Raw genomic sequence first — 11,182 nt, forward strand, 5'->3', positions numbered from 1 at the left:
ACTTCCTTAACATGACTCCCAAAGCACAAGAAATACAAGCAAGAATCAATAATTGGGAAACATTCAAATTAAAATGTTTTTTTTTCAACAATGGAAACTATCAGCAATGTGAAAAGAGAGCCTACAGAGTGGGAGAAAATATTTGCCACACATACTTCAAATAGAGCACTTATCTCCAGAATCTATAAAGAACTCAAAAAACTTTACCCCAAGAATACATATAATCCAATCAACAAATGGGTTAAGGAAATGAGCAGACACTGCACAGAAGAAGATCTACAATAAATCAAGAAATAAATAAAAAAGCTCAACATCTTTGGTAATTAGAGAAATGTTAATCAAAACTACCCTAAGATTTTATCTCACCCCAATTAGAATGGTAGTTAACAAGAATATAAGCAACAATAAGTGTTGACAAGGATGTGGGGAAAAGGTACATTCATACATTGCTGATGGGGTTGCAAATTATTGCAACCACTCTGGAAAGCAGTGTGGAGATTCCTTCAAAAACTTGGAATGGAACCACCATTTGACCCAGATATCCCACTCCCTGGCCTATACACAAAGAACTTAAAATCAGCATATTACAGTGATGCAACCACATCAAGGTTCATGGCTGCTCAATTCACGAAAGCTAGATTGTGGAACCAACATAGATACCCTTCAATTGCTAAATAAATAAAGAAATTGTACATGTACACAATGAAATATTACTCATCCATAAAGAAGAATACTTTTATGGCATTTGCAGGCCAATGGATGAAGATGGAGAATACCATGCCAGGTGAGATAAGGCAATCCCAAAATAACAAAATGATTTCTCTGATAAGCAGAGAATGATACCTAATGGGGGATCAGAGGGAGGCAAGAGTGGAGGAAGGATGGATTGTATAGAGAAAAGAGGGGTGGAAGAGGTGGGAGAAGAAAAAATAACAGATTGAGACAGACATTATTTTCCTATGTATAGGTATGATTACACAAATTGTACAACTCTACATCATGTACAACCAGAGAAACAAGTTGTACCCCATTTGTTTAAAATAAATAAATTTTTAAAGTATATATAGAACTTGTTTCTCATTTTGCATTTATTAATTTATAAACTTGAGCTCCAGATATATTAAATTATAGGACAGTCTGTCAACTTTATGGCACAGCATGAGATTCTTCTTTTCTGAGTTTACCCCATTTAGTAATATCTCAAATTTTGTCTAAGTATGTATATATTGAAAAAGGAATGATGATTTATTACATAATATCTCAGACTTTTGTTTTCAAATATCCTTTTGGCTAGATAGTACTGGGTGCACCAGAAAAGGAATGCAACCCAGTTGAGAAATGGGGATCATAAATTTGAGACCATCCTAAGCAAATTAGCAAGAACTTTTCTCAAGATTTTAAATGATAAAATCAATAAAAATGTAGTTCAGTGTTAGACTGCCACTGAGTACAATTCCTAGTACTGAAAAACAGTACAATTTAGAAAACCCTTTTGAGACTCAAGGGAAGATATTTATGTGTGTGTATGTTTTTGTGCATGTGTATAAACCATTAAAAATCGACAAAAAGTAATCATTCCAATTTAAAAATGAGAAATAAGGAAGTAGAAAAGTGAAATCAATTTAAAGCAAAATTATAATTCAGAGGGAGATATTAAGTCTTAAATTTCCAATTGTATGGGTTTTGTACACTGTGGAGAGGGATGGACTCTCAAGAACTTTGATATTCTCATGGATTAAATTTTTTATGTCAGTGGTCTTCCAAAACTGACATGACATACACCTGTTAAGTTTTAGCAGATCCCCCCGCAGCTCTGCACTCACATCTCCATGAGGTATTTCTTCTCAGGTTCTTCCTTCAGGGGCACTGGTTCTGTCATAAACTAAATTATTATCTCCAAGAATTTTCTCTGATCCATCAGCAGAACCTGTCTTGACTGTAAAAATCATGACCTTTATAAAATAAATGCACTGTGTATTTGAAGTAGTTCCATTGGAAAAATAAACATAGTTTAGTGCTATGGGATTGATGTAAGAATATTTGTTCCCTTAACACTAATACTCCACAGACACTGGGGAAAATAATGTTGAGTTATTTTTATTGAAAAACCAATGCCTCTACATGTCATTTTTATCTTTCTGCCAGGATCCTTGATGGACTTGTGTGTGTCACATTGTACAATCTCTCAATGGGTATAATAATTGCAGTCAGCTATTCTGATGTTTTTATTCTCCAAAGATGTTTTTATGTTGATAATTAAAGAAGTACTTTGGCATGTGAAATACTATTTATACCGAATTTCTGTGAGGTTTTCTGAAACACACAGAATTACCAGGACTTTCCTGTATTGTATGGCAGCACTACCAGAAGAAATTTTTCTTTCTTCAATCAGTTCAGTAAAGGTTACCTGAAAGATGACAAACATGTGAAGAAGTTTATTATTGTGGGTTGGCAAATGATCAGACATAACAATTCATGTAATCATATGATTTGAATCTGTATATTAGCATGTATATGCAGATATCCACAATTTCTCACCAAGCCTGAATAGGGCATCAATCATTAAGGAAAGATACCAATTTTGGGTACCAATAAAATATCAGACCTTATCTTTTGGCTTAGTGTTCATTTAGCATGAGATGCCCTGAGTGTATCTCTACCTGAAGGAAAGGTTATAACCTCAAATTTCTGCTTGCCTTCTCTGGAACTTGGCCACTCTCTTGTGCTCTGAAAAATACTTCTCATTTATGTAAATCCTTTACCTAGGAACTACTAGGCTGCCATACTGCCTTTTGTTCCCATTCTGATGATTCATTTTCCTCAGAATTCCCAGCTTCAAAGTTACTATTTCATTAGCACAAAGAAATTTTATATTTCCTACCTTCCCAGGTGGTTTCATTCAAAGTCTTTTCAGTCTTTTCACAAGAAGAATAATTTAATTCACCTATTTTTGACCAAAATTGTATTTCATAAATATAGAACAATCCAGTTCTAGTAGTCACACGTTTTTCAAATTTCCATGTAAGTCTTTATTCCAAACAGAGCAGGATCATTCCAGTTGTTCATCCAGAACCCTCCGAGTCACAAAGCACTGAACTACAAAAAAATATATATTTTCTGAAGTTTATTCCAATGCTAATAGTGCAGGAGTCATATTTCATAAAATGCATCATGTCATGAAATATCTCTTTTCTGCAGTGGTAAATTGGTTTGCAAGGTTAAAAAATGTATGGGTTTAGATCTCTCACACTCTGTTAAACAAATGGTAGTTTCTCAGATTGATTCCCTTTAGATAAGGTGCTTCCAAGGGAAAAATATTCTTGGCTTTCTTCAAAGAACATCTTGACGGATGTACATATGTAAGTACCCATTCTGCCAAAGGTTTTCCAGTGGACTTGTTTGTGTCACATCATATATTAACAATGATTAATTTATTGCATTCACCTACTCTGTCTCTATTTATTAAATAACTTTTCTATATTGATAATTAAGAAATTGTGTAATGATTAAAATATTTCTTATGCAGAATTCCTGTGCATTTCTCCAAAAGATAGAAATTTCACAGCGAATTCAATTGTTTCTGTGCAACACTGCTACAAGAAACTTTCTTTCCATCGTTGGCCTTTTATTTTATTTTTCACTTTTTGTGGTGCTGGAGATTGAAACCAGGGCCTGATGATTGTAAGCGAAGCACTCTATGAACTTAGCTATATCCCCAGTCCTTTTCTTCTATTTTAATGCAATCAAATTTTTAATTTTTATCTCTTGTATCTACACATTAGAGAAAACATACATATTTCTTGCTGTATATATGGCATATTTCAGTGAATATAATGTTCTACAGTTACACCCATTTTCCTAAATATGCCATGATTTTATTTATGAGGGATGAACAAAGAGACTTTTAAATATTTGATTTCTGAATAGATGGGAGGAAAAAATTCTCAGAGGATCAGTTGGACAAAATGACTAATTATTGAAGAATCATTGGTGAATTTAAGAGGAAAGCATACTGAGCTCAGAAAAATCTTCAGACAGCCTTAGTCTGATCTGAGGTACTTGGATAAATAGTACCCCATTAATCACCAGAGTATGAAGCAAGGAATCTTTCTTCTCTTCAAAATAGCCTCTTCCCAATGTAAACCCTGCTATGCAGAGTACTCCCAAATGCCCTAGATCTCTAGCTGACTCTCAGTTATAATATCTGTTCTCTCTCAAGTGTCTATAGAAAGTGCATGTGGACTTCCAGGGCCTCAAACAGTTTCTGGCATTAAAACCCCAAGTGTGTTACTGATTTTCAACTATTAGAAAGGGAGTCATTGTGCAAATATACCAAAATCAATTTTCCTATATTCAAAATTAAGTGTTGTTTTTCAGACTTTCAATAGATGTACTTTCTTCACAGAAAAAAAAATTCTTAAAACAGACTATCAATTCATTACAATAGATTAACCTGTTTCACTCTTTCTTCAGGGAGTTCAATTGTTTGCCTTTTCAATTGGGAATAACACCCTGACTATATCAGACTTGCCTCCTAGTTCACATCGAGAGACAGCAATAGGCAATTGTCTTATGACTGTGAGGGCTGAAGAGACAATTTTAAATGAAGCTTCTACTTGGCAAAATCCTATTTAACTCAAATACTTATCAAAATGCATTTTTTTTCATTCTTAGTGGGAGACTGTCCTCTCTGCATAAAAAGTTTTAACTTCTGTTGGTTTCAAAATACCAAATTTTAAACATGTCTAAATTATTTCATATAGATTATTCAGTTTGTGGTGTGCAGCTTCAAATGGGATATGTTGGTAAGTTTAGAGACTGCAAAAGGCCTCTTTCTATCTTTATGTTTCCATTTAGAAGACAAATCTGCCACTGTGCAGACCTGCTTTTGTTGTACCATGCATTAGTATTCAGAGAAAACCAGAAAATAGTCTGGTTTATAGGTACAAGGAATATTGGAGGACATGCCTAATCTTCCCACTGTCTTACAGATAAAGTACCAGGTTCCCACTGCTCTGCAATGCATTAAAAATATGCTAAATTTTCATACTATTTTTAGGAAAGAAATATTTAGGTTTACTGTGTACCTGAGCTGGTTTAATTGTCAGCTCAGAATGAAGAAAATAACCTCTGGAGGGAAACAAAGTATTACATGATCTTACAATTGGACTTGTTAAACAAAAAGGGAGAAAAAATGGTCCAAGGTGTGATCCATATGCCTATTTTACTCCCTATTTACAAAATGGTAGCTTCCTTGCTCATTAAATATCTTCCAGATATCCATTTGAAATATAAGCTACTTTAACCAGTGCCAAACTGATTACAAACCAGAGGACTAGGTGTCACTTTTAATTCTAAGCTTCTCTGGAACATAGCAAACTTCTTTCTTTTTTCTTATATTACACCTTTCTATCATTTTAGTACATTTTTACCTAAAGTATAAAAAAGGAAGAGACAATAAAATGGAAAATCTTGAAAAACCAGCTGCATCAGACCTGGGATTATAAGGGTATGCTATAATCCCTGTGGATTTTTTTTTCTCTTCTCCCGATAAGTACATTAAAGGAAAATTAAAGAATGTCATATGCACAAGTTTTTATTACCTTTTAAATGCTTTCCTGAAGACTTTCTGGGCTTGCACATTCTGTGAATATCTGATCTGGCTTTAAGCTGATTGAAAAGTGAACTTCATTGCAATTAATACTTTCCATGTGTTTTTTACTACAGTATTATGGATGTGTCAACAAAACCTCTATTTCTGAGCTCAATGTGTTTTGGTTTGTTTTGATTTTAGTTTGTTGCAGGTGTGTTTGTGAATTTACTTTTGGTCTTGCATCAATTATTCTTGTTTTGTCTATCTGGAACTTCTAGTCCACTCTTTGTTGTTTCCAGATATCTTACTATTTAAGGGTTAGATCTTAAATACACTGGAAAAAAGTGAAACCTCCTTTGAAGTGATCTAAGAAGGGAGAATATACAATGTTCATGATAAAAAAAGAGGTCCTACTCCTAACATCACCAAATTCACAGGTCCTTCACATGTCTGAGTCATAATATAAAAATTCATGCCTAATTTTACATTGTCAAATATGACAGTCTTTTTTAATAACTATCTGTATATCTTTTTTAATGTTTTCTTTGGGAAAATAATACCTGATAAAAGCTATAAAAATTTTGTTTTCTATCAGTTTCATGCATGTGTGTGCATACCTACATATTGTGTTTTGCATTTATATGTGGTTTTCACTATATCATGTACATGGTGACAAAATTGACATAGTAATTAAAAAGCCCTTAAAAATATATAAAATTGACCCAAATACTTTCAGTCCACTTAATTAAATTTAGCTAGATAACAATTTTTATGTCTTTAAATTAACTAACACTCTCATTTTGCTTTGTGGTCAAACAATAGAGTATTTGTTTCTATAAAATTATTAATATATGTCTATTGTTTCTAGAAATTTTTTAAAAAGGAAAAGGTAACTTCAAGTGTTAATTAGTTGTATGATATCTTACTTTTCCTCAATTGCATACTTAAATTCATGGGTAACAGATTTAATGAAAGTGGAATAAATATTTATAAACATATTTCTTAAAGAGACATCAGACTAATTTGCAACTGCTCCATATGAATTCAAGTATTCTTGACTTCTTACATTGTGTAAGAAAACATGTTTTGTGCTTTTGTAAATTGTTGGTATATGGAAAAGTAATTTAAGATTGCTTAATTTGTGGATTTGGGTCTTCAATGAAAACAATATGACTCAGGAAATTCTGATTACATATTTTGAGAAGAGACTAAGTAAGGACAGAGTAGGTAAAATTAGTGGCTAAAGCAAAGAGCAATGTTAGAAGAGGGGCTATCACCATGAGGACAAAGTGGAGTCTGAGCACTAGTGTGTGAGGGACACTCACCCCCAGTACTCAGAGTACTTTGAGGAATGATGGGTGAGGGAAAATTTAGGGCAGGACCCAGAGTAGATGGAGCACTGGTGGGAGGGGTGCACTCACCTATAGGACACAGTTGAACCTGGGCAATGGTAGTGAAGGGGAGATTTAGGGCAGGACATGGAGAAGCCTGAGCAAAATTAGATGAGGTGTGCTTGACCACAGGAGCCAGAGGAGACTGACCTCTGTTGGAAGAAGGTTACTCATCAAGATGATTCATAACCGTTGGACTCTTTTCAAATGAAAAGTTCTCAGTTACTTCAGGGGTCTTGGGAGAGTGGTACATTTTCAAATTTCTGAAGAACTCCTCCATGCTGATGAAAAAATTTCCATAACCACATTTTATACTGTCCCTTGAAGGTGTGCATTGTGCCTGATCAACGGGTCCTAAGAGGTTTTCTCTTTTGTCCACAGAGAAAAGCCAGTGACTTATCAGAAGAGACCCTGAAAGCATTTAAATATATGGGTTCCATCCACTGTTAAGAAAGATGTCAGAAATTCTGGGCATGGTACATCATCCACAAGAAGTCAGCCACTTGAGCAAAGGTGTGGAAATGCTGGAAAAGGAGTGATAGTACAAGGTTTTGTTGTTTTAGGAATTGACATCCATTGAAATTATCTTGAATTTTAAGGCATTGGTGAGGAGTCTCTCTACATGGTAGCTCCAAAAGTCCTATTGAGGTTGTAGGAAAGAGGAAACACCCTTATCTCTAAAAGTTTCTACATTTATGTTGACCTGGACATGAAGAAAAGGCCACACATGTTTTACTAAGTTTAGCAGGAAAGGGGCTCACACAGAGAGTTCACTACGGGAAAAAGGTTGCCTAGGGATCATTGGAGAGTGAGCACCAGTAGTTGAAGACAGTTCAACCACAAACCCAGAAGGAACTTAGCACTGCTGGATGAGGGGAGCTCACACCCTGGACTCAGATGACCCCGTGCAATTGTGGAGGAGGTAAGATTTAGAGCAAGACACAGAAGACTGAGCAGTGGTAGTAGAGGGGTGCTCTACCAGAGAACTCAGAAGACCTTTAACAATGGAATAATTTTAGGAAAGAACCCAGAGAAGACTGAGACAAGTTAGATGAGGTGTACTTGGTTGTAGAATTCAGAAGAAACAGAGTTCTTTAAGGAGAGGGTATATCTCCTGCAGGTATCAGAGTTTTTGGATCCTTTATGATAGTGTCCTTTGGCCCAATGTCTCAGTATGATGACATATAGTGGGAATGGTGCAATTAAAAAGGTCTAAAAAATCTTCCTTGATGATGAAAAAATTTCCTTGGCAGATTTCACACTGTACCTGAAAGTGTTCATTAAGCCTGATCCAAATGTCCTTGGAAGGTTTTCCTCTTGTCAAAAGAGAGCATCTAATGACATATCAGACAAGATCCTAAAAATAGTTAACTATATGTTTTCCATCCAATGTTCAGAGAGATGGCAGTAATATGGGTCATGATACATCACTCATAAGATCACAGCTACTTGAACAAATGTATGAAAATGGTGGACTATGAGTGGTGAAACAAGGTCCTTAATATTGTGGGAATTGATATTCATTAAAATTGTCTTGAATTTTCAGGCATTGATGAGAAGACAGTCTGCATGGCAGCAGCAAAGTCATATTGAGGTTGTTCCAAAGAGGAAGTATCTACATATTTAAAAGTTTCCACAGTTGTTTTGACCTGTATATACAGGTAAGGTCAGAGATGATTTACTGACATTATCAGAAAAGGGACTCACCCAGACAGTTTACTAAGGGAATTATGTACCTACAGCTCATTGGAGAGTGAGCACTGGTATGTGAAGGGTGTTCACCCACAATGCCCAGAGGAGACTGATAACTGGTGGGAAAGGGGAACTTACTCACAGAATTCAGAAGACCCTGAGCAATGGTGGGAAAGGGAGATTAAGGATAGGAACCAGAAAAGATTGGACACTGGTGGGAGAGGGGCACTCTCCCAGAGTGCACAGAAGACCCTGACCAATTGTGTGTAAGATGAGATTAAACACAGCACCAGAGAAGACTAAGAACTCCTAGGGGAGGAATGCTTAACCACAGGGCAGAACTCTTAGTACTTCTGGCTTAGAGACCTGACTCACAGGATAGTTTATATTCTTAGTACTCATGTGAATGTAGCACTCACTCTTCTTCAGTTGTCTCATCTTCTAATGTGACCTTAGTGCTGATCTGTGGCCTTATGGAGTTTTTTCTTCCTCCTCTGCTCCCCAGTGTTCTCCCTCCATGTTGGTGTGGCAACAGTGTCCAACAGTGTGTGGTGTCCTGCCCATTCTCTCTCCTTGATTTCCATACAGTTTGTAATGTCATAATGCCCTGGGGGAGGAGCAGGAACAAGGCCTTGAGAGAGGGTGTGGGGCCCTCAGAACTAACTGTGTCCCCCAGTGTAACTTTGCTTTGGACCTAATGATCTCTGCCTACACTGACTGTTAGAGGTCTGAAGAGCCTGGCTCCAGTTCTGTTTGTTAACCTCTTGACCCTGAGTTTAGAAATGTCTGTTTTGATGCTGCTCTCCAAGGCATCAAGGTTGGGGCAAAAAGTGACTGTGGAGAACTGGTAACAAAACCTCATTTTTCCATTAAGTCCCTGCTAGAGCCAGGGACCTTAGAACTTTGCCCCACCTTTTACATAGGGACCTCATGGATGGTCTCTAACACGTGTTTACTCATGCTCAGTCCAGGAACCCCTGGGTCTCCCTTCTACCCTCTTCTTCTCCAAGTTTACCTTGAATGTGCACACCACTTGGTGCCTGGCACTACTGGAACCCCACACAGACATGCTGGACCAAGTCTTTTGACCCTGACAGCAGGAGTTCCAAAATCTTCTGTGAGGTTCTTATTGATGAGTAGGAAGAAATCACACCAGAGGACTGTGATCTGTCATTGTACCAAGGACAGGGTCAACAGTGACCAGGCAAAGCCTTCCCCCCACCACAGACCCACCAAGTGTACCAAGTGCTGCAGATTGAGACATATTTTTATTATCACAAGAGATAGCCTCCCCCATAGACTTCCCCAGGGGCTGTGGTTTTAGAGGAGACTGAGATGAAGGGCCTCTGGGGAGGGAAGGAGACAATTTGTGGCCACAGGACAGCAGTGCACCTGGGGGTTCCTGATGCAGTGAGACCCAGGTGCTCTCTCCTCCTCATTCCCTGTCCCTACTCACTCAGGATGATTCCCTGTCTCCTTTGGTCACAATGGTAGGCACTGTGACTACCACTGAAAGTTGAGAGGGCAGACATTCGAATAGGTCATTGCCACCACTGGGGGGAAATATAATTGGACTGAGGTTGTCTAGAGTCACCAAAGCCACTGGCACCCACTCCCAGGCCATGACTTGGTAGAAGATGACTGGTTTGGTATGTCTTTTTCCTCTCTAATTTAGATGGACTGGCAGGAGAGAAGAGTAACTTGTGCATGTCTCTGCAGCAAAGATGACCGTTGGTCTTTTATTACCAGGGATTTTGGTGTATTCTGTGAGTGAGTGAGTGAGTATAAATGTAAATATGTAAAAACAAAAAAAAATAAAAAATAAAAAATATATACACACACACATATATACACACATACATGTGTATAAATAGTATTTAATATATAAACACACATACATACATAAACAAACTTTTTTTTCAGTACTGGGGATGGAATCTGGGGATGATCTATCTCTGAGCTGCATCCACACTTTTATTTATTTGTTTCTTCATTGGTACAAAGACGATTGAACCCAGGAGTGCTTAACCATTGTGCCACATCCTGAGCTACTTTTTCTTTTGATTCTCAGGAAGGTCCTCACTAAGTGACTCTGAACTTACAATCCTCCTTCTGGCCTCAGCCTCCCAAGCTGCTGGGATGAACCATGTACCATCACGCAGGGCTTATCATTTTCTTTGGGGACAGGTCTCAATTTATCCCCCAGTCTGGCTTTGAACTTGTGATCCTCTCTGCTCAGGGCTCAGTGGTGTTCCAAATAGAGAAACTATAATTCCAGTTGCCCTACCAACACCCAGTTTGTCTCTGTCTTTTGTGTGACTTTTTATCAACCAAAGATTCCCCTTTTTATTCTTCCTCATTGATGGGTTATGGAAAAGAATATTCCTAAAATACAGCTCCCCAACAAAACAGAGGGACAGTGTTGCTCAGGGTGAGGGAAGAAAATTTTACCAAACATTAAACCTCTACCAGTTCACACATTCCTAATAACAATGTGCCCTAAACT

General features: G+C 37.2%; 1 long non-coding RNA gene across 1 annotated transcript in view; it reads left to right on the forward strand.

Annotated features, from left to right (window-relative positions):
* LOC124974943 (uncharacterized) overlaps nucleotides 1-10,460 on the forward strand; it is a 54,995-nt gene extending 44,535 nt beyond the window's left edge. Inside the window, exons 2-3 of the long non-coding RNA XR_007106833.1 lie at nucleotides 8,531-8,645; nucleotides 10,352-10,460. This is a non-coding gene — a long non-coding RNA (uncharacterized LOC124974943). The remainder of the gene's footprint in view (nucleotides 1-8,530; nucleotides 8,646-10,351) is intronic.
* The last annotated feature ends 722 nt before the right edge of the window (nucleotides 10,461-11,182 follow it).

This window comes from Sciurus carolinensis, unplaced genomic scaffold (assembly GCF_902686445.1).
Source record: "Sciurus carolinensis unplaced genomic scaffold, mSciCar1.2, whole genome shotgun sequence".
NCBI lineage: Eukaryota > Metazoa > Chordata > Mammalia > Rodentia > Sciuridae > Sciurus > Sciurus carolinensis.